The sequence below is a fragment of the Narcine bancroftii genome, chromosome 5 (assembly GCF_036971445.1).
Source record: "Narcine bancroftii isolate sNarBan1 chromosome 5, sNarBan1.hap1, whole genome shotgun sequence".
NCBI classification, from domain to species: Eukaryota; Metazoa; Chordata; class Chondrichthyes; order Torpediniformes; family Narcinidae; genus Narcine; species Narcine bancroftii.
Genome location: NC_091473.1, coordinates 21,968,908 through 21,992,249, shown reverse-complemented (window position 1 = coordinate 21,992,249; position 23,342 = coordinate 21,968,908). Strand labels below are relative to the sequence as shown.

The 23,342-nt window shown below is 37.8% G+C and overlaps 1 protein-coding gene across 1 annotated transcript in view; it reads left to right on the top strand.

Annotated features, from left to right (window-relative positions):
• bsnb (bassoon (presynaptic cytomatrix protein) b) overlaps positions 1-23,342 on the top strand; it is a 451,700-nt gene that overhangs the window by 306,996 nt on the left and 121,362 nt on the right. Inside the window, exon 12 of the mRNA XM_069936943.1 lies at positions 6,735-6,827. The gene's annotated coding sequence lies outside the window, so the exon portion shown is untranslated. The remainder of the gene's footprint in view (positions 1-6,734; positions 6,828-23,342) is intronic.

Below are 23,342 nucleotides of genomic sequence, written 5' to 3'. Positions count from 1 at the left end.
ACTCGAACAGTGCATGTGGAGCAGTTTTGTAATTCTAGTTGTCAGGCAGTCACCTGAAAGCATGAACTTGGAAAATTCTTAAATGGGGTTGATACAAAGGGGAAACCTCTTTTGGCTGAGGGATTTACAACTCAGAATCACCATTTCCGAATAAGAAGAGGGCCATTTAAGATGGAAGTGTTGAAAAATGTCTTAACTCAAGGGATAGTGATGCTCTGGAATTCTCTACATCGGTGAACATAAATTGATTGCAATCAAGCTTGAGGTTAATAACTTTCTGGAAAGTTCTTTAAATGAATTAAAAATATGTGGATAGATCAGGAAAAGAGAATCGGGGTAGAGAATCCATCATGATCCTGTTGAATATCAATGCAGCTCATAATCACTGGCCCCCATTGATGTCGTCAACCTTAGCAGATCTCAAGCAATATCAACATGAAGTGAATTTCTTGCTATTTGACAGTTTCTGTACCTAACCATGCTACTGAGTCAGGGATTCACTGATTCTTGCAGGCATGACACTCTAATTGTCTTGCATAGAAGGAAATCTTGTTCTAGCTTTGTATGAAGCAGTTAGAATCGACCATTTTCACAGGAATTCCATGCGCACAAGCAAATCAGCAACTCTTAATCCATAAATCTGCTCATTTTTAGCCGTTTCCCATGTACAATGGAGCATTTTAACTTTAGTGCAGAAACAATTTCCTTTGGGAACAGTTGCCAGCAAACCTCTTCTTGAAAGCTAAAATCGTCAGCCCAAGCTAATCTCCTTCATGATTATTAATGCAGTATTTTAAAACCATATTTCAGAACACTTGAAATGCTACTGCTCTCAGACTCTTGAGCAGTGGATATGAGGAAATGGTGAATAATTGTGTGAAAGATGATGCACAGAGGATGAGAAAACCGTTCACTGAATTGCTTCAATATGGTATGCAGAGATTCTATCATAATTCCTTTTTTAAATTTAGCCATACAGCACAGTAACAGCCATTTCGGCCCTCCAGTCCGTGCTGCCTAATTTACGTCCAATTAACCTACACCCCCGGTACATTTTGACAGTGGGAGGAAACTGGAGCCCCCGGGAAAAACCCATATAGACATAGGGAGAACATACAAACTCCTTACAGACAACATGGGGATCGAACCCTAGTCCCGATTGCTGGCGCAGTAAAGGCATTGTGCTAACCACTATGCCAATCGTGCTGCACAATTAAAAAATTTAAATGTAAAATTCTAATATATAATTATCAATAGAAACATTTTCTGGAGCACTGGCTTACATCCATGTGCTTCAGTTTTTCTTGAAAGAATGAATTGGCATGTTCCTGTGAAAATATTTCATTGGCTTAATGCATTCAGAATATTGTAAGATGAATAAGAAAACATGAAGGAGTCTGCTTCTACTAAAGCACACAGATTGTACTTCCCTGGTCTCTGTAGACATGAGGACCAAATTGAATTGAATAACCACACTTCAGGGTTTTTAATTGATGTCAACCTCCTTCAGAGAGTGCTAGCTCCTATCAAGAAATTATGTATAAACATATTCTCAAAACATAAGAGGTACTGATTCTTCATTTCTTGCCTCTCAGCTAATTAACAAGAAACTATAAAATACAATCTGTGAATTCTGAGTCACAAATGAGATACTACACTCCTCCTGCATACCTCCTTCACAAAGACTACCATTTCCATACCCACCCATGTATGCTTCATCTATCTCATCTCTGAACCAATATTTCTTCTAATCCTTCCAGTCAAACTTCTACCCTCTCCACTGATTCGATTTTGAAATACATTTTAAATACCATCCTTGTGACTGCCATGTGCTATCCTTTCTTAATTTTTAAAATTAAAATTAGCATTGGCTTAATTAAGTTGACCATGCTGTCCCTTTCCAACACTGCTCCTCCATTCTTATCTGCATAATTCTACTGGATTATAAAATAAAACTGAAGTATATTTCAGGTACCAAGATATAGCATTTTATTATTTATTCATAATGCTGACAATTGATCATCCTTAACTTCCCCTGAAATGAGTAGATGATTTTCCTGACATAAAGATTCAATTGACCACATCATATTTTTCCAATGATTTTTAACTGTCGTTTAGAAAATCCTTATCTGCTTCTTTCTTATTTTTTTTGGCTGAAACCAAAGGATTGCCTGCTGTAGTTCTCTTCCCTCTGTCTTTACTTGGGAGTAGACAATAACTCAAACTGCCCATCCTCGCTTGCTGGTATGCCCTCCCTCCCTTGTCCACCTATTACTTCCTGCCTTTGGGACTGTGCTCCTCCCCACTGCCATTTTGTTCAGGTGCCTGCCAACATTTTGTCATACCTTGATTCCCATAAAACCAATGTTGAATCCAGTTTACTTCTTCACCGTGAATATCAAGTGACTGAACTTTCCTAAATAACCTCCCATTTGAGACCTAGTCAAAGGCTTCACTAAAGTCCATGTGATCAAGATCCATCACTATCATTCACTTACTTCTACCATTAACTTATTTTTTATCTTTTGACATCATTGCTACCTCGAAGATTTGTCATATCCACTCCTCTTCCCCAGTTTTTATTTAAAAAAAACCTAAACTTTCAATCCCATTACCTTTTCTAATTTTTGTCATTGTTTCTGGCTCAAAGATGAGCAAAGGTATCTTGGTGCAAGACCACAGCTCCCTGAAATTGGCAACACAAGTAGATAAGGTGGTAAAGAAGGAGTATGGCATGCTTGCCTTCATTGGTTAGGGCAATGAATATAAAAGTTGGTAAGTCATGTTACAACTACCGTATATCAACTCTTTCGACCACATTTGGCATAGTCTGTGAGGTGCTGGTTGCCACATCACAAGAAAGAGTTGGAGACATTGGAGAAGGCATAAAAGAGATCCATCAGTATATTGCTTGGACCATTGAACATTAGCAAAAAAGAGTGATTGTACAAACTGATTGTTTTCTCTGGAATGTCAGAAACTGAATGGCAATCTGATAGAAGAATATAAAGTTATGAGAAGTATTAATAGAATCAGGTAGATCTTCAGACTATTTTTCTCAGGATGGAAACATCAATCATGAGAGGGCATAGATTTAAAGTGAGAGTAGAAATGTTTAAAGATTTGCAAGGCAGGGATCTTTTTCACACAGAGCATTTTATACAATGGTTAGTGCAACATTATTGTAACTCCAGTGTCCAGGGTTCGAAGCTGGAGCAGTCTGTAAGGAGTTTATACTTTTTCCCTGTGTCTCCTTTGGTTTCCTCCCGGTGCTCCAGTTTTCTCCCACCCTTCAAAGTTTACAGAGGTTATAATCTTGGGACAGAAACGCCTGCTACTGTGCTGTGTCAAAATTGAAAAATAAATAACCATTTAAAAATTGTCAGTTCCTGGAATACACTGCTTGGAGAGGTGGTAACATTTCAGAGGTATTGAGGCATGACCAGTCAGGAATTGGAGGGATATTGGGCATATGTTTGCAATTTAAATTTGCATCACAGAGTGGTGGGCCTTTTCCTGTGCTATCCGGTTCTGTTGATGCTTTAAAGTGATGTTTCCACTGCTCCCACACTATACTTTATTGTCCCATTTCATCTTTTCAGATCCTGGTTTTATCTTTGAATCACTGATTTTTATTGATAGCTTATTTTTTAGATGCATGATTTGCTTGCTTCTACATACAGCTGCCACATTTGCTTTAATGTTTCCCGTTCTGTTTCTGCACAGACAATGCAAATGAACCATGCAAAATCCTTCATTAATTTCAGTTTCTCTTACCAACTGTTGGCAATAGAGCATCAAATTTTATTCCATGTTACACTAACATGCAGACTTGCCTTCATCCTATCTCCTTTGTTTTTAACAATTCTACTTTACTCTCTAACTGTAAATTTGACATTATACGATAAATGAGTGAAAATGTTCTCAAGCTCACAGAAGGGAAAATAGTGTCAAACTTCTATGACAATCATTCAAGACAACATAACAAAATGGGCATGAAATGTGGTCCTTCAAAGTTGCCCCACTGTTGAATGGGATAATATCTGAGCATTCACTATCTTCATGCTTTGCTCTGAATTCCATCAATAGCAGTGACTTTAGCTTCAAGCTACATAGAGTGGTATAAACATTTGCGTTGGAAAGTAAAACACATAAGTCTGTAGACACCATGGTTAAAGTAAAATACAGAGCTGGAGAAATTCAGCAGGTCAAACAGTGTACTTCATGGAGCAAAGATAAAAATACATAACCAAGGAGAAGTTTAGGGAGAACATGGTGGGTTATTTCTTCACACAGAGAGTGGTACAAGTATGGAACAAGCTAACAGCTGAAGTGGTGAATGCAGACTCAATTTTAATATTTAAAAAGAATTTGGACATGGATGGGAGAGATATGGATGGGGTACAGATCAATTGCACTTGACAGAATAATAGTTCCGCCCAGTCTAGAAGGAATGAAGGGCCTGTTTTGTGTAATGTAATGTTCTATGGATTTATGGTTGTAAACAAGGCCTGAATTGAGAAAGATGGGAGATCAGTAGTTGCAAGACAATTCCTCATTGGCAAATCTTGTGTTCCATATCATTGGATGAGTTTAGAAATGTTGAATTATTCTTAATTGCCTGAATCATTACAAATTATCATATTTTTAGATGTCAAGTGAAACCATATAGAACCAAAATGCTTCTCAAGGTGAAATGCTTGAAACACGACTCACCCCAGATGGATGTTGCAACTCAGATTTTTTTTCTAAAAATACAGCAGTGCAAATTTAATTAGTACAGATCAATTATATTTTTTTTCCTGAATGAATTTGTTCCTAATGGTATTCATCAGTCTTCTCTGATGTAATTACAATATCAACTTCCCCATACTACCAAATAAATTTAAGAATGTTCAAGAAAAGTCTATGCATAATATATCTCTGTAATTAGAATCCATTAGTATTAATAAGGATTCTTGCCAATGTGGTAGGACCATATTGTTTGATCTTGTGGAATGAATTTTCCAAAGTTTGGATTTAGTTTCATTGAATTTTCTCTTTTTGCTCAATGCTCGCTGCTTGTGTATTCTAAAAATGCAGAGTAGTGATAAATATCAAGTTTTAGGAATCAGCAATTCTTCAAATCTTTTAGCCTGAGTTGTGTGGTTTTGTTCACAAATTTGCTCACAGGATTGGAAGATGGCAGTACAGAAAGTGACAGAAGTTGGATTGGATATTAAAGCTGTATTTATCTCAGAGTATCCATAAGAAAATTATATAGAATTTAAAAGGTCAGAATGGGTTTCTGTCATGCTATATTGGAACTATTCCAGAGATAAGTAATTTTACTTGTGTGAATAGAGTGATGGGTTATTTTCTCCAAAACAGTAGATTGTTAGGAGAATGAATATATTTAGGGTATAGGCTGATGAGACTAACTTGACCCTGAATGGTCAAGAACTAAACGACTTAGAGACACAAGAGACTGCAGATGCTCGAATATGAACCAACAAGCAAACTGTTGGAGGAGCTCAGCGGGTCAGGCAGCATCTGTGGAGGCAAATGGGCAGCTGGTATTCTGGGTCGAGACCATTCATCTGGGCTGAAAGGGTAGAGGCCAGTAGAAAGAGGTGAGGGGGAGGGGTGGGGCAATGGCAATCAAATAATTGGTGGATCCAGGAGAGGAGGGGTTGATTGGCTGATAGGTGGAAGAAGAAAGGATGGAGATGGAGGCTGGAAGTTGATAAGTGGAGATAACAAAGGGTTGCAATTTTGGAATTTGATGAGAAAGGAGGGTACAGAGAAGAACTAAATAAGAGAGGGACAGTGAGCAGATAGAAAGAATGTTGGAGGGGATGGGGACATAATTTGAAGAATGTGTGGGTGATAGCAGATTGTATAAATGGAGGAGAAAGAAATTGGTTTACAGGGGTCTGGGAAGGTGAAAAGAAGGATATTTGTGAAAAGGTTGTTGATTGGAAGGAAAGAGAAAGGGATTGATTGGGAGCAGGTTACCTGAAATTAGAGAATTCAATATTCATGTTGTTGGTTGAGGACAATCCAGGTGGATTATAAGGTGTTGCTCTTAAGAATAAAAGACTTAGCAGGTGTAGGAGTGGAGTTGAGTTAATCCAGATGGATAAGTACCTGAAGAAAAACAAGGAAAGATTTTACATGACTATGGGGAGAAGGTGAGGAAGAGGTCCAGCTGAATTTCTTTTATGTAGATTTGGGACAGAATTAATGGTTTGAATTAACATCCTTTCATTCTGTAACAGATCTTTGATTTCATTCTTGAAATCCCTGTAGATGTTTGTGGGACCTTGCATGCAAAGTAGGTGCATTTCTTGCATTACAATAATGACTACACTTCAAAATAAGTTTCATTGATTATAAGTCATTTTGGCATAGTCAGAGGTTATAAAAGGTACTAAATAAATGTTAGTTCTTGGTTCTTTCTTTTAAACTGTCAATGATCTTATTTGTATTTGAATCTGAAATCTTTCTGTTCCATAAAATGAAGTATTACACAAAGGTATTAATGAAATCAATTAGGTCATCAGTTGTTTGTAATGAAATCTTTTTGCAGTCCCAGCGAACCTGAACTGGAATTGCTTGCCTGTGATGTTGGATCTCTTAAATTCAGCAATTGCCTATGTTAATATCATTCATTTGATGGGTGAAAGTTTCAAATTGAGGCATTTTTATTGATGAACTAATTTCAGTAACTTATCTATATTCATCTTAAACAGTAAAGAGGAAGAGGCAAATTGAGACCTGAATGGCAACTGGATACTAAATATGTACATCGAATGGAACAACTGTTTTTTCAAGCCTGGCAGGAGGTAAGTTCAAAGTAGTATTAATTCTTTTGTTTAATTTAAATTGAGCAATTCACACTTAATAGTTATTTTCAGGATAGAGAAAGTTATTCTAAAAACTTTGAATATAGAATTATTTTAAATGAAGAGAAAATGAAAACCTGGGTTCAGTGGCTGTTTTGGAAAATGATATTACCCCAAAATCTGCTGACATTTGCCTCATTAAACTGAGATTGTTTTATCTTTGTCTCCATTCCTGAGTCATTTGAAATTAAGTCCATATTAATTATAGTACAATATACTTACGTACTTGTCACTATCTTGAAGAATTTTAAAGAGAGGTAAGCAACTCTAATCTATTATTATTCCAACTTTTATATTAGTATATGATTGAAGATAAAAATGGTGCTAGCTTGAAGGAATTACTGTACCTAACATTAAGAAATCTGAATTAATATTATGGAATGTGGGAAGAAAGAGGCACAGAGTATGAACCCACAAAATGAAATCAGATTACTCTCAGTAGATTGATTCCTTGTGTTTTTTTGCCCATGGCACATTCTTGAAGTGTGGAGTGCAGTGATTAGTAATTTTATTTATTCATTTCATTTGTTGGGATATGGAGTCATCAATAAGACCATAAGATATACAGGTAGGGGCCAATCACATCTGCTCCGCCATTCCATCATGAGCTAATCCATTCTCCCACTTAGCCCCACTCCTCTGCCTTTTCCCCATATCCTTTAATACCCTGACTATTCAGATACCTATCAATCTCTACCTTAAATACATCCAACAATTTGACCTCCACAGCTACCCAACAAATTCCAGAGGTTCACTACTCTCTGGCCAAATAAATTCCTCTACAACTCTATTTTAAATGGATGCCCTTCAATTCTGAAGTTGTACCCTCTTGTCCTAGACTCCCCTACCATGGGAAATAACTTTGCATTTACTAGCATTTATTACCATCTCTAATTATTCTTCTGGTGAAGGTTATTTCTACAGTTCTGATGGATAGGGAGTTCCAGAAATTAAATCCAATGATGAGGCAAGGAAAATTAAATTATTTCAGATCTGAATGGTGTGTGACTTGGATGGGACTGGCAGATGATGGTGGTCTCATGCCATTGTCCTTCTTGGATGTAGAGGTTATGTGCTTTGAAAGATGCTGTTAGAATAGCCTTGGTGAAACTGTTGTGCATTTTGTAGATGATTCATGTTGCGATTTTTGCATATGTGGGGTGGAAGGATTGTATACCAGGGTGATTGTTGCATATCGTCAAACAGTTTGTCTTGTTCTCAATAGAGTTAAGTATTTTTAGAGTTGTGTTCTTCAAGTCATTTGATACTTATTTTATCATGTTCATGACATTTGGCTTGCAGATGGTAGCAAGGCTATGAGGTATCAGAAAATGAGTCACTTTCTGAAGGAAACCAAATGTGTGAACTGTTCTCTGTGTGGCTCGACCAATAGATTTTCTGATCAACAGTGAATCTCAGGAAGTTGACGGTGACAGACTTGATAGTGATAACATTGAATGTCAAGAATAAGTGAGAAGACTCTCTCTTATTGAAGAAGATTCTCAACTGGTAGTTGAGTGATACAACTATCACTTATCATTTAAATGTTGCCTGAGATGTGCTGCTACTGCCATGGACTTTCTGAGGTGTTGCTTATAGAATTGAACACTGCATCATCATCAGTGACCATTCCAATTTCTGAGATTACAATGGAAGAGAGGTTGTTAATGAAAAAGATGAAATTGGTTGAGTTCAGGGCACCACACTGAAAAATATGGCCAAAATATTTTTGTCCCAAGTTTCTACTGACTTTTCATAATCGAGTGATTTCTGAAGTTTTTCCCAAAGTATTTGTACTGATTACCACCAGCATGTTTTAGAGGAGAAAAGTGAGGTTAATTGGGGTGAGTTTGTGAAGGATGAAAGAAAGAACTTCAAAGTTTCTCATTTGCTGATCCTTAAAGAGTAAAAATGGTTATTCTTTTTTCCAGGCTCTGTATTATTATCTTATGAGAATGGGGGTTTTCCCATTGGCTCAGCATCAGTTAGTTTCGATGGGGAAAAATAACCCAGGCTTAATGTTGCCCTCCATTTCTTGCAAGTCATAACCTAATGGAGGTATCTGGACACAAGCCAAGGTCAAGGTTCCTCATGTGCCCTCTGCAGTGAAAAAGCAGAACTTGATTGTTTTTCTTATGGTGAAAATTTCATTGCCGTCACTCAAGTGTTATCAGTCCAAATAATTCTCATGTGAATAGCTAAATTTAAATGAATAGTTTCAACATCATGCAATTTCGGCTTAGAATCTACATAGGAGCTTGAGACAGCAATATAGGAACTATCATTTTGTTATCTGCTGAAGCCATCTACTGTTCTAATGATCACTGTAATTTTTATAATGGCATCAAAGATAACATTTCTTCCCATGGAAAATGGAAAGATAGTAAAGGATTTTTAATTTGTTTTGTGGGGTATCACCCATTTCAAGGCCTTTAATGTCATATTTATGATTGTTCTCACTGGATAGAAATGAAGAAAATGTCATTTCCAAGCTAGGCCAGATGCTGCATTTATATGCTATCCTGCGGCTCACAAGAATGCAAGATAATGAAACCAATAGCACTTCTTTTTAAAGAGCTGTCTCTTCTCGTAAACTTATTGCTCAACAGTAGGTGATACTTCTGATTCTCCTGAGGAGATCATGAACAGGCAACTTATTGATTCAAACCTGATGCATCATCGGTGTAACACAAGAATTTACTTCAGACTTGAATCTGAAACTAAAACTGTGAATTTCCTCCTTTTGCATCTGCTAACAAGAACTGGAAATGTCACCTGCTGTTGAGCAAGAAATGTGTGAAAAGCAACAGCCCTTTAATTGTTAGCTTCACAAACTTGCATCATTCTGCACAGCTCAACAGCTTACAAGTACTTTCTTTCAGCTAAAACATGGTTAGATCTGAACAGTATATTGCTAATTTAAGTCAGTAGGCAATGAGAACTTGGGGCTTTGGTCTTTGATCTTTTACTAATAATGCCAAAGTAATCCAAATGCACAAGCCCCATAATTTGTCGCAGCAAAATAAAACAGACACAGGAGTAGACTGTGTGATCCCAGATGCCTGCTCTCCCATTCAAGAAGGTTTTACTGGTTTTCTGTATCAACACCATTCTTCTGCCCTATCCCAAAAGCCCCGATTTTCTTGGTATCCAAAAAAGTTATCTGTCTTTGTCTTGAATGTCCTGGACCACTGGTGTGCAAAGTTCACAACCCACTCAGTGAAGAAATTTCTGCACAACTTAACTCAAGTAGCTGACCTCAACCTGATTTGATGGCCCTGATGTCTAGAGTTCCAGCCATGGGGAATAAGCTTCTCACTGTCTTCTGAGAAGATTTTGCTTCTCACATACATTTTGATGGTTTTCTTCAGGACAATGAAGTGTCAAATTTCATTATAATACATGCAGAGCATGTATATGTTGTCCATATATATGCAGAACATATATTACAAATATATGAAGCTTTAACATGATGATGATGGAGAAGAATGTTCAACCCTTTTTCATCAATGAAGTTCAATTTTTCATCTTACCCAATTGACATAACCAACCATTGGACCTGACTACACCCTAGTAATATGGCATAGTGAGTACCAGTAATTCTGCAACAGATCTTAATTTTTTTTTTGCAATTTATGACTTGGAGTATGATACTTTGCCAGACTACCAAAGGTAAGTTCTATTCTTTGGTGGACCCATGGATTACCGCCTCCCCCACCATATTAATCATTCTTTGATGAAGGGTTCAAACCCAAAATTATAGTTATGTATCTTAATCTTTGCTACATAAAGGACACTGTTTGACCTGCTGAGTTTCTCCAGCATTGTGTTTTTACTTCAATCACAATGTCTGCGGACTTTCGTGTTTTATTCCACGAATATGCCTTGTGTTCATTTAATGTAATAGTGCACCATTATAGATAGACAGGAAAATAGCAGGCTGGGGTAATTTTTTGATGTGCCAGGAAAACCAAAACAGAACATCTTTCACATCGCTTCCCAAATACATACTTAGAGTATGTACAACACAGTTTTCACAGCACATCACTTGTCCTGCTCTCTTTCTCTGTGAGCTATTTTATCTGCACATACTTTGTCCTTTTCCCAGTTAAGACTTGCTATGACACCAATATTGTCACTTTAACTAAAGGCAAAGAGCTAACTTTGCTGATCAATAAAACAAACTTGGTGAGGGATCCAGTGGTCGAAATCCTTGAGTATTAGGCCGCAAGGATGCAATTCCCAAATTGCATTGTTATGAGCTTGATCTGATATTCATTTTCCGAGCCATGTAAGTAAGTATACTACAGTTAAAACTCCAATTTTTTTTTGTCCCCAAATGAAAAAAATAATCAACCATCAATGAAATATAGTAATTTGTTATTTGCCAAAAATAGTTCATTTCAAAGATGATGTTTCCACAATCCAGAAGAGGAGGAATTGAGTCGCGAGGAAGATTTGATCATCTAGATCTATATTTAGTCTTTGAAACTTCAGTTGCATTTTTATCACAAGACTTGGAATTTATAGTTGCTGACGTCAATGTGCAAGGAGTTGAAGATGCAAGTTGTGAATTTATGACCTCCATAAATAAAACATAACACGGTAAAGAGTGAAAACTGAAAAATAATAATTGAACATTGTACAACACTTATATAAGCCCACTGTTCAGAAAATGTATATAAACTGTTCAAGGTTCAATCTGATATGTCACATATAACCTTTTGTTTTGAGGCTTACAGCTAATGTCTCTGTGTGGTTGAGGTTAGATCATAACACCTAGGGTTTATTTATTTGAACCATAGACGTAACATTTTTGGTGACTCTACATATTTTCTGGAATGATTCATTTAATAAGATGCTGAATCTACAGTACAACAGTGTACATTACCTAAACAACTTATTTTTTTACCATGCCTCAGAAGGAGATGCGAATTCCAGGCTCTATCATAAAAATTTAAATTGTGGCTTATTGCGACCTTGACCTTTCCAGTTAAAAAGTCCTTTCTCATGCAAGTTACAGATCAGAGATGACAGAGCCAATTCCAATTGCAGGCAGTATGTGGTGATGGCAATCTTGAAGCTAATTAGTTTTCATGTACATTCCGAGCAGCATAATAGTTATTTCATTGTGATGTTAACCTTATTTTTCACTATTGTTCTATTGATTTATTGATTATGTTGATAGATTGTGAAAATTACCTGAGCCCACATTACCCTTTTGAGATATAAAACTGAAGTCAGCAGTCCCAATTGCATATCGAAGAATAAAATTATAGTTCAAAGAGAACCTCTTTCCTTTCAGTGCTCCACAATTTCCTTTCACTTACGAGCTGAAAAGTGATGCAGAACAAAAATGTGAACAATACTTATTTGGTTACATAGTCTCTACGATTAACCTCCCAACAGTATGGATAAGCCTGGCAACCAGCCCTCAAATTGTGTATAAAAGGCATTTAATTCTGTAATGTAACTTGTTGGAAACTCAAGGAACTGTGGCATCATGTTGTCCGAATATGCACTTTTATTAACTGTAGGCCAGTACAAATTACCTTATGTATTAAGAATGCTTAAAGGATATGATTTCTCCTTTGACTCATCGCACTTTCTCCAGGTTAAAGGGGTAGCCATGGGTACCTGCATGGGCCCCAGCTATGCCTGCCTTTTTGTCGACTACATGCCTACATAGGCAAGGCCTCTCAACTGTTCCTCCACTACATTGATAACTACTTTGGTGCTTCCTCATGTACCCGTGATGAGCTTATTGACCATGCACTTTGCTGCCAACTTCTACCCTGTATTGAGAAGGGTTGTGGCTGTCATGTGACAGCACTTTCCACTACCTAGTCAGAGGACACACCAGCAGGCAATCAAGGTCTGGTTCCGCCCCAATAAATTACTTGGACTGCACTCTTCAGCCTGCCTGTACTTGGCCTTGGGCCACTGGCTGTTGTAATTGGATTAATCCTCCTGGCACTGAGACATTGGTTCTTGCTAATGACCTGGGCTGGATCCTCCAGCACTATAAAGGTGCCATGCCTTCTTTGTTCTCCCTCTATGCCAGCTTGGGTCCTCCCTGCTTTACTCCAAAGTCTTGAAATATGGAAGGGTGCTGGAGAAACTGTTGGTAAGATGTGCACTGTTAAAAGGGTTGGGAGTGTTTAATTAGTGTCCCTTGTAGCATAGAGTCATGTCTGCACTGGGTCAAGGGATGGTGGGGCATCGTCGTGATTTTTCTCTGATCATTGTATATACCAGTTCATTGTATTTGTGTATGAGCATTTTGTTCCCACGCTATTTTCCCCATGATCGTTATTAATAGTCTACTATTACTTTTTCTCAGTTGCTGTAAACTGTACGTGTGCTTCATCTGTTACCATTTCCCACACTTGCCTTCGGTAAATAAAATCCTTCCCTACCAAAACAGTGTGTACAGAGTCCTTGCCTTTGAGACCTACCAAACCTGTTTCCTCACTCACAACACACCCCGACCTCAAATTCACTTGGTGCATCTCAAGCCACACTTTCCCTTTCCTCGATCTCTCTGTCTCCATCTCAGGAGACAAACCTTCGACAGTCATCTTCTATAAACCCACCAACTCTCACAGCTACCTCAACTGCACCTTTTCCCACTTGACCCTATGTAAGGATTCCTTCCCATTCTCTCAATTCCTCCATCGCATCTGTACCCAGGATGAGGACTTCCTGGCAGATCATCAGAGATGTCCTCCTTCTTCAACCACCATCAACTCAGCACTCACCCACATATCCTCCATTACCTGCACATCCACCCTGGCCCCTTCCATGCCCAACACGCAACCAGGACAGGATTTCTCTTGTCCTCTCCCACCACCCCTCCACCCTCCGCATCCAACAGATCCTTCTCTGCCATTTCTGCCAACTACTACATGATCCCACCACTAATATTCCCCTCCACCTTCCCACAGGGACTGCTCCTTCCATGGCTCCCTTATCTACTTCTCCCTCCCCACCAATCGTCCCCTTGGTATCTACCTCTGTGACCACAGATGATGCTCCCTTGGCACCCACACCTTCTCCCTCAGTACCATTTGGGGCCCCAACAGCCCTTCCAAGTGAAACAACATTTCACTTGTGAATCTGCTGCATCTGGTGCTCCCACTGTGGTCTCCTCTACATCAGAGAGATTAAGTGCAGACTGGGAGATGTCTTTGTTGAGAACCTCAGCTCTGTCCACCACAATAGCATGGATCTCCCAATGGCCACCCATTTCAATTCTCCATCCCTTGCCAACATGACTGTCCATGGTCTCATGACTGAGACCACTCATAAATTGGAGGAACAACACCTCATCTTCTGACTGGGCACCCTCCAACTAGATGGCATTAGTATTGACTTCTCTGGTCCCCGTTAAACCCCCACCCCTCCCCTTCTTCCCTGTCATCTCTCCATTCCCTGTTTCCTTTTTCACAGACATGATAAATTTTACCTAGTCCCTTATCATATTCAAATTAATACCTTTTGTTGGTCTGGATTATTTCTCCATTGTTTGAATTCTGAGGTTTTCCGATATCCTGCTGAAGTGTCCGTTGATGAAGTCGACAAAGACGATGTGGTCAAACAATAATCATGGCTTTTATTAGCAGAAACTCATGGTACAATAATGAAAGCCAAATAGATGCATATACAGTTATATCCAAGGGGAATGTCCTTAACAGTAGAGATAATGCACAGCCAATGTTAGTACAGCAAGGCTCGCCGGGGGGGTGGGGGGGGGGGGGAGACAGGCAGCTTGACAGACATTCAGCACAGTTTCTTCTGCCTTTTCTGATTTTTCCTTGAAGATGGGCTCAGACCTGAAACATCGGCAATATATCTTTGTCTCCAATAGACGCTGAAAAGACCAGCTGAGTTCCTCCAGAATTCTCGTGTGTTTAATACAATCACAGCGTCTGCAGCCTATCATGTTTCATTCTAAAGGAAATGAATGCCTGCTTGAATGTAGAAAGTCAATTGTTTAAAAAAATATTTTTATTCCACATGATACATCTGTATACAAAGTGATCGTTTTCTTATCTTGAGAATGAAACAATGGCCCTTTTTTTCATTGGCATCAGTCCAGAGGTTGTATTATAAAGTTATGATAATACTTTAGAAATATTTACTTTTTAATGTTAATTGCTCCCTGTTTTTTCTCTTTATTTAAACAATGGAATTGAGCAATCATGAAGATGCACCAATTTCCTCCAGACACAGTAATTAGCTGGTCATTGATAGCTGATAAGATCTGGATTTAGAAAAATCTGCAGAACTGACTGAGGAAAGTATTATTGTTCATTGAGGATGATGAAATAAATATTTTGATAAAGGTCCTGAATTTTCTGCTCTGAATCTGCACACTTACAAAAACCAGTTCAGTTTTAAAGATGATGGAGTGGGGAGGTGGTCAGGTATTATTAAGAGGAGCAGTGACTAGTTGATGCAGACACGTCAGGAATATGAAACTTATCACTTGAATTCATTCTGATGAAGTTTCCTGAACTCATTTTCATCACATGGCCAGATTCATACATAACAGGCAAATTGGAGCAGGAGGCTGCAGCTTACATTCCTTCTGTTTGCAGGCAGAATGAATGCATTGAAACTAATCTATTTAATGTTGTCGAAAAGGTTATTCAAAAGTTGCTTGAGTAGTAACCCAATAATATTAATTCTATGTAGTTCCAGCAATGCCTTTGTTTCTGACTACTTCATTCCCTCTGTCCATTCCTATCCCAAAGCCAGTTCATCAGGGTTTGTTTGCTTTGCTTGGACAGTTTTTTCACCTTCCTGTCCTTGTAGACATTGTAGACTGAAGGGCCTGTTTCTGTGCTGTATTAACCTCAAGCCTTGAGGGGAGACTTTATTCCATCTAATTTTCTGTTGTTGATTATATTGATTGTGATGTACCACAGTGGACTGCTTGGTGCAAATAGTGGTGGGATCATGTAGGAGGGTGCAAAGAGATCATTTTAGTGAATATCAGATGAACAGAGCTCATTTTCCTACCTGCCTCTCAATCTTTTATGTTTCATCATGCTCTTGACCTGACAGGTTGGTTTACAGATCAATGGACCATTTCCTGAGAGAGAGAAAAATATAGGATTGGGTGATAAGGACACATTATTTCAACCTTATCATCATGTATGACAGGGCAGCAGAAATCTATGTGATTTTAACAGAAGCGAGATATTTCCGAAGAATCAGAAAGAGCTGAAGCCTTTGCTTGCATGAATTAAATTGATGCTATTTCTCTGATCATAGTTCAAGGATTGCAGAAGTGTTTACTTTAGAAATAATTTTGCTTTTTAAAAATGCTCATTCACTTCCAAATTGAACAATATTATTGGAGTGTAGCTACAGTGAATAAACTCAAATTCTGAAGTTTAGAGTGTTTTTTAGTTCATGAATTCGAAGTCTACTGAATTTTTACAAATTTATGAGCAGTCCGGCCTCAAATGACTCTCAGCAGTTGGTTATTAATTACCAAGGTCCCAAATTGAAATAATTTTACATATTTTTTCAATAGAATTCAGAAACATTTTCTTGGGCACTCAGGCAAAGGATATACGGAACTTTTTTGATTATGTTGGAATTAAGAGACTGCTACAAAGGGTCTCTGACTGTCATGGTCAGCTCCTCTGTGTTGGATGGTTTTGTTCCTTGCATCGCAAAAAGAATTTTCAATATTGCCATCAGTCCACTTGTAATAACTTAAATAAAATTTGAGGTCTAGATACATATAGAATTAATCAAGTGGTTGTTAATAGAATGCTTGATACCATCACAATGATGGGTTGTGAGTTAAACAGTTATCAGATTTAGTGGATTTCATCAGCCATTACCTCATATGTCTCTATTCCCCATTCAGTTCGAAGGTCTGAAATGTTTCATTTTACTGCCATCGATATATGGAGATAGTAAAGACTCAGGTCAATCCTATTTATTATATTCATCTTCAGCCTTCATACATGTTAGGCTGCAGCCAAAGAAAACATTCCATTCCTTATCTCCCACATACACTCAAGTACATACATAGACACAGAAACACATATATTCTTTCTTTATCTCTCCCACACACACACAAATGTGCACTTGCATACACAAATACCCTTTCTTATCAACAAAGCTTCAGATCTCCCACGGCTTGTTTTTTTGCTCTCTGCAGAAGCTAAACTGTAGCTTTGTTTATATCTCCAAGAATGTGACTGGAATACTTTGAGTAATCGCTTAAAATTCATAATTTAAGACTTTGCTTTATCCAAAATGCCAGCATACCATCCGATTACGTATCATCTTTATAAACAATAGGAACAAATTGGTCAAGTTATCAATACCCAGAACATAGCCCTAACAGATGATGAATGTAGTAATACATGGGTTGAAACTGCATATCAATGGAGTCCATGAATGCCTCACCATTCATTCAACTGATTATCTACATTACCTAAGTTAAGATAAAATGTATAAAACTCCAGCAAAGGAAATAATTATTGATTTATCTCCATCTCTTTTTCAGTTACTCAAATTAATTATTATGCATAACCTTGTTCCCGCTACCTCTCATTCAATATCTTTTACTCTCTCATGCCTAATTAAGTCAACACTGTTACCTGGATTTCAATTCATTATTAAAGATTATTTTATTGTCATTACACAGAACAGGCCCATTCAACTCTTCTAGTCTGTGCCAAACCAATTTCTTTTGCCTAGTCCCACTGACCCGCCCTCCATACCTCTCCTACCCACGTACTTGTCCAAATTCTTCTTAAATTATAAAATTCAGCCCACATTCACCACCTCTGCTGACATCTTGTTCCACGCTCCTACCATTGTCTGTGTGAAGAAGTTCCCCCTCATGTTCCCTCTAAACTTTTCCCCTTTCACCCTTAACCCATGTCTTCTAATTTGTATCTCACCTACCCTCAATGGAAAAAGCCTATCTATATTTACTCTGTCTATCCCCCTCATAATTTTAAATACCTCTATCAAATCTCCCCTCATTCTTCTACTCCATAGAATAAAGTTCTAACTGTTTAACCTTTCCCTGAAACACTGTTCCTGAAGTCTGAGCAACATCCTAGTAAATCTTCTCTGCATTCTTTCTATCTTACTGATATCTTTCCTGTAGTTAGGTGACCAAAATTGCACACAATACTCCAAATTTGGCCTCACTAATGTCTTACATAATTTTACTATATCCTTCCAACTCCTGTACTCAGTACTTTGATTTATGAAGCCCAATATCCCAAAAGCTCTCTTTACAACCCTTTCTATATGTGACACCTCTTTAAGAGAGTTATGTTTCTGTATTTCCAGATCCCTCTGTTCTACCTCACTCCCCAGTGTCCTACCATTTACTGTGTATGTCTTTTCTTGATTTATCCTTCCAAAGTGCAACACCTCACACTCATCTGCATTAAATTCCATCTGCCATTTTTCAACCCATTTTTCCAGCTGGTCCAGATTCCGCTGAATACTTTGAAAACCTTCTTTGCTGCCCACAATGCCTCCAATCATTGTGTCATCTGCAAACATTCTGATCTATTTTCCTTTTGTTCCAATTAAATTATTCAATTTATACCAAATATTCAAAATATGCTTTGTTAAAGGTGCTTCTTTTCCACCAGAAATAGATTTAGTATACCATTTATATGTGAGATTTTCTGCTATTTCTCTCCGACTTTATGCAGTTCAATTTTCCACCAATGAAGGCTTGTCTCTAACGTCAAAGAGGGAAGTGACAAATTTCATCTGGGCTGCCCAATAGTAATATTTAAAATTTTGGAGTTGCAAGCACCCTATGTGGTATTTCCAAGTTAATTTTTCCATGGAGTCTCTGGCTAACTTACCTTTCCAAAGAAACTTCCTAAACAATATCTTCACATTTTGAAAAATCTTCTGTTGTAACGGTATTGGAGGAGGCTGGAAGAGGTACTGAACACGTGAGAATATATCCATTTTAATGCCATTAACTCTTCCAAATAAAGTTAACAAAAGTTATCCATTCATTTAAATATTCTTCAACTTTCTTAAGCAAGGATAGTTCATTTTATATAAATTTTTCAAATCATTATCTATTTAATTCCACAAATTCTTAATCCCAGTCTTCAGCCATCTAAATTGCATATTTATTTGACATTTTGTATAATCCCCATCAATTAATACCATTAATCTCACCTTTGTCCCAATTTACTTTATACCCAGGGACCCTCCTGGAGTCTTCCAGTTGCAAATGCAGCTTTTGCAAAGAAGTTTCTGATGCTGTCAGATATATTAATACATCATCTGCAAACAAACTGATCTTATGTTCATCTTGATCAACCCTGAAACCCTTGATGTCTGGATCCAGTCAAATAATTTCTGCCAAAGGTTTTATAGCCAATATGAAAAGAGCTGGAGATAATGGATATCTTCTAGATCTGGACAGTGGGAATGTTGGAGATGCTTGCCCATTTGTCACAATTTTGCTGTAAGGTTAATTATTAGGGCTCAAATCCAACCTATAAATAGAAAATTCCACTCCACTCCTGTCTATCAAAAGCCTTTTACGCCTCTAAGGCAACTGCCACACTTAAATCACTTCTTTTCTAGGCCAAATGAATTATACTAAGCAATCTACTTGCATTGCCACTGATTGCCTTTTCTTAATAAATCGTGATTGATCCTTTCTTTATCAATTTTGGCAAAAAAAATTGGCAAAAATTTTTCCAATCTCTTTGCCAAAACTTTGAGTAGTATTTTATACAACAAAGATATATAATGGCAATTTCAATGGCTCTCTCTTTTTGGGAATTACCATTATTATTGCTGTTGAGAAGGAGTTTGGCAGGCTATGTGATCCAACTGTGATTTTAAACCTCCATAAAAAGAGGCATTAACAAATCCTTAAATTCTTTATAGAATTCTGGTGGAAAGCCATCCTCGCTTGAGATCTATTAACATGCAATGAATTCAGTGCTTCCTCTATCTCCATTTAAGTAAAATATGCATTGAGTTCCGTCTGCTCTACCAAGTCCAAGTTTGCGAAGACCAACTGTGACAAATAATCATTTATTTTGTTAATATCTCCTTGAGACTCTGATTTATATAATTTGGAATAGTAGAATTTGAAGGCCTCATTAATTTCCTGTGGCTTATAAGAGATTCTATTGACTTCTGTGTCAATAGAATTAATTGTTTTGGAGACCTGCTCTGTTTTAAGTTGCCAAGATAGGACCTTGTCAGCTCTCTCTCCCTGCTCGTGGTACCTTTGTTTTGTTCTCTTTTTTTATTAAACTAATTAATTTAGCTACATTATCAGCAGAGTATCTTGATTTGTTCTTGTTATTGCTTTCTCTATACTGCAAGTTTGTAACGTATTATACTCGAGCTTTTTATTAATAAGTACTCTTCATTTCTTTTCTGAGTTCCTCAAATGATATATCTCTTGTTCCAATTTATCTACTTCCCTCATGTATTCTATTTTAATTCTCAATACATAACTAATTATTTGATCCCTTAAATATGCTTTTAAAGTATCCCATATGATAAATTTGTTGGCAGTAGAATGACAGTTAATCTCACAGAAGATTCCAATATGCCTTCTGATAAAATCACAAAACTCAAATCTTCTCAACAACAATGGATTGAAAAGCCATCAATACACTCTATCCTGGTCTGACAAGACTCTCGCCTTCTACTAAATTTTCATGATTTTATCCTGAAAATGCACTGATGGGAAAAATAAATCTATCCTGGAGTACAAATCATGTCTACTAGAATAAAAGGAATAATCTTTTTGCTTTGGATGTAATTTCCTCTAGGCATCCATTGAATTCAGCTCTCTCAATGAAACTAAGATGGCTCTAACTATCTTTATCCTGGCCACTGCTCTTGTTGATTTGTCCAGAATGGGATATAGACAAGAATTAAACATCCCCCCCCCCCCCCGCACTATTATATTTTGATGTGCGTCTGCTTGTGGAAAAAATGTTTCCTTGATAAACCTTTCATCATTCTGCAACTGGGGCATATAGATTTAACAGGGTCCAAGATTCAGTATATATCTGACAGTGTACATTCACACATCTACTCGTCTGATCAGTTGCAACATTCTGTATTACAACTGGAAGATTCTTCTTTATTAAAATTGCTACTCCTCTTGCTTTAGAATTGAAGGATGATGCTATGACCTGGTCTACCAAGTCCTTTTTTTAGTTTCTGATAGTCCTTATCAACTAAATGTGTTTCTTGAAGGAAGGCCATGTCAACTTCCATTTCCTAATATACAAGAGTACTCTCTTCCTTTTTACAGGGTTGTTTAAACCATTAAGATTGATGCTAACAGACTTTACCACATGTACCATTATCATAGATTATCATTGTATTGATTTCTGTTACCCTTCATCCCATCTAACTACATCCCCTCCCCCAGAGATCTAAATTTCCCTTTCTTCCACTGCTGGACCCAAATCTGCCAACAATTCCTTTTGCTCTTAATATACCTGTAGAAACCCTTAGGATCTTCCTTCATGTTGTCTGCCAAAGCACCCTCATATTTTCTTTTAGCCTTCCTGATTTCTTCTTTGAGGTTTTTCTTGCAATTTTTATACTCCTCACCTCATTTGCTCCAAATTGCATATACCTTCTTGTCTTGGGTAAACTTATACCTCTCATTTTGTTTGTTTTAGATTGGTCACAGTGTTTGAGCTACCGAAAGAAAATAGACACACACACCGAGAGCAGTTCAGTTTATACAAGTCTTTATTACTAAATCTAAAGCTGAATTCACTCTACAATATGCAAGCCCTTCCCAATTATACTTATCAATGCCTGGACTGGTCCCAACTGCCGAACCGAGGTGACAACTGCACACTTGTAGTAGGCTGTCTGGGCGCCGGCAGCAGCTTCTCCACCTCGCCGGTCTGGGACGTCAGTTTGGAATCTTGAAGTTCTTCTTCTTGCTGAGAGATGTTGCCACCTCTTGGAGAGTCTCAAACTTCAGTAGTGGGACCATGGCTTATATTACCCAAAAGTTGTTTACTTCAGATCCTATCTCTTTGAACAAATGATTTAATTATCTTCAAGGTCTCCTGACAGTCTGCGACCAACAAAAGACAACTGCATCTCTTGGCCTCATGGTGGAAGTTGGATAATGTCTACTGATTCATATGCATCCCGGGCTTCATGGTGTAAATTAGATTATGTCTACTGATTCTAAAAAACAAGCAGATTCTCAGCCTGCAAAGGCTGCAAAAGTAAAAAACACAGTTTAAATCTTCCATTACACTGCTATACGCCTCGCTTCTTCTGAACCAGATTCCCAATGTACCTCAAAAAACAAGTTTACCTATGCCTGCTAATCTTGCCTTTAATTTTGACAAGAACATACAAACTCTGCACTCTCAAAATTTCACCTTTAAAGGTCCTCCACTTACCCCGCACCTCCTTGCCTAAAAATAAATGATCCCAATACACACATTCTAGATTATTTCTTATTTCTTCAGAATTGGCCTTTCTCCAATTTAGAATCTCAACTGAGGCCCAAACCAATCCTTCTCCATAATTAACTTGAAACTCATGGCATTATGATCACTAGATCCAAAATGTTCACCTTCATATAAGTACTTATGTCACCCTTTCTGTCACGTTTTCCAAAAGGAGATCCAGTATTGCATTCACTCTAGTTGGTAACTCGATATATTAATTTAGAAAACTTTCCTGAATACTTCTGACAAACTCTAAGCCATCAGCCCTTGGGAGTCCCAGTCAATATGTACAAAATTAAAATCTTCTACTATCAGTAACTTACGTTTCCTGCAATTGTCTGCTATTTGTCTACAGATTTGCTCCTCCAATTCTCATTAACTATTGGACGGTCTATAATAAAACCCTATGAGTGTGGTCTAAGCTCATCTGTCTTTCCTACAAATGCATCTGAGAACATTTCCTATATGTTGAATCCATTGACTTCTAATGATCATACTTTCCCTCCTCCATTCTTTTATCTACTTTGGCACTCTGGTTCCCATTTCCCTGCAAATTAGGTTTGACCCACCAGAGCAGCACTAGCAAATCTGCCCACAAGGATATTAGTTCCCCTCCAGTTCAGATGCAGACTGCCCTGTCGGAACAGGTCCCATCTTCCTTGGAAGAGAGTCCAATGATCCAGAAACCTGAAGCCCTCCCTCCTGCACCATGTCTTTAACAACATGTTAAGCTGCATTATCCTCCTTTTTCCTAACTTCATTAGCATGTGGCACAGGTAGCAATCCTGAGATCACAACCCTTCAACCTAGCATCTAACTCTCTGAATTTTCCTACATGGACCACGACATCTGTCTCTTCACCCTCCCTCTTGAGAATGCCGTGAACTCTATCTGAAATATCTCGAACACTGGCACCTGGAAGGCAACATGCCATCTGGGATACTTGATCTCTTCCACAGAACCTTTT